Genomic DNA, 2,008 nt, shown 5'->3' on the forward strand with positions numbered 1-2,008 from the left:
GAGGGAGGACGGCTCATCAATCTGCGAACCTCCTCATGTCGATATATTACGAGTGGCCTACATACCGGTCCGGTTTCATACGCAGATGTGACCTAAAAGCTTCCACGAAATGAGAGCCTCTAGGTAGTTGGAAAACTAATCATATAAACTTATTGCTAACGTAATATTAATTTCCGTGAAGTTTATTGGTCTGCATGTTAATGGGATTAAATGGAATAGTCCTCGTCTGATCGGAATTTAGATTTTTCTTGTAAAACTGATCAAGAAGCTAAGTTATTTAGAAATTGGACCTGACCAATCGTATGAAAATTATAGGGATTATTTTTCCGACCCAAATATCGACCAATAGAATTGCACCATTCGACGTCACGTGGTACAACCTACATGGTATTATACTGAAAATTTTTTGAATATTTTCTCTGGTCGTTGCTACGTCAAACTGACAGGTTGTGGCCGACATTTGGGACGGAAAAATAATCTCCCGAATACCACACGAGCTTCATAATTATCTGGCATTTCCCTCAAGGTTCCCTGCAAACAAATAAAGTCGTCAAGTTTTTCAGGAAAAATCACTCGCGCTTCGCGCTCTTTATTTTTTAACCTGAAAAACTTGACTCCTTCATTTGTTTGCAACGAACCTATCGGAAAATACCCGATAATTTTGAAGCTCTTGTGGTATTATAAGTGAAAATTCCAATAAAACGACTAAGCCAAACTGTCATTTAAGAAGACTAATAATATTTTATATTTCAAAATATTCCTTAATTTAATACTCAAAAAGAATCACTATTAATTAAACAGAACAAAACGATGTTTAAATAGAAAATCTGTAAAGGCAGCTTAATCATATTTTAAAACATCTTAGAATTAACTTGAACAAAATATTGTCAACTTTTGATAAATTCATTAAATAATTTTATTTATACAGTTTCTTAATCGAAATCATAATTGGCAAAGTCAATGAATAGAGCCTAGAATATCAAAGAAAACAAATTCTTTGCCACAAAATAATTAATTAAAGATGAACAAGTTATCTTCGAACGACACCTAGCGGCCACCATTCTCTTTTGTATAGCCATCTTTTCATCGTCAAAACTCATTTCAATTAATTTTCGTAAAAGTAAGTAAATGATGTGCCCTTTAAAAGCGAGATATCATTAACACTGGTGTGAGGGTGGTGGGTCGCGAAGACCGCCCGCCAGACGAATATTGTTTCGTAATAAAAGCTTGATTGTATTAATGTTTATTGTATTAAAAAAAATATGTACTTACGAGTGTTCAGTAGTTCAGCGTTCAGTAATCAGTGTGGAGTGTCAGGAGTGATTTGAACCTGAATTTACAACTAAAGATAAAACAAAAAAATACAGGTTAATAGTAAATAGTTACTTAATTAGAACACCTGCTAACTTAACACTGTCTGTAGTTTATTGTTAAAACAGAATAAATATTTTCTCCTAAATATCTTGGCTTACTTAGTCGCGCACAATATCTTAAAGAAATATGAAATTAAAGAAAAAATAAAACTCCCCTATTCCCGGTTTCCACCCATCAACTCCCACGGGAGAATCATTAGGAAAAAATCGTGTTGATGGATTTAATTACAAAAAATAATTATTCTAAAGAAAGTTGCCTGAATAAACTCGGACGGAGCGGGTTCTTCGATTCCCCCCTTAATCGGATTAATTTACTTTTAAAAAGCAGGGGGGTGGATGTTGTAATTAATGGAATGATAACATTACCCACCTCGTGGTCGGACGCCTTCGGAATTAATAGAGACATAAACAAAGGTAGGTACGGCGCAATTATATTCAGACTTTATTGTGCAACTGCCTAAATGTATTAAACAAAACGCGATCGCTAAATACATACAAAACCGAAAAATGCACAGCACTCGAAAAGTTGGATCTATCTGTGGTTTACATACGTTTTAAAAAAAAAAACAATCAATAATTGAGTATTCTTCAGCGCGCATTTATCTGAGCGTAGTTCGGTGGGCGAGACGCCACTC

Source organism: Helicoverpa armigera, chromosome 13, assembly GCF_030705265.1.
Source record: "Helicoverpa armigera isolate CAAS_96S chromosome 13, ASM3070526v1, whole genome shotgun sequence".
Taxonomy (NCBI): Eukaryota; Metazoa; Arthropoda; class Insecta; order Lepidoptera; family Noctuidae; genus Helicoverpa; species Helicoverpa armigera.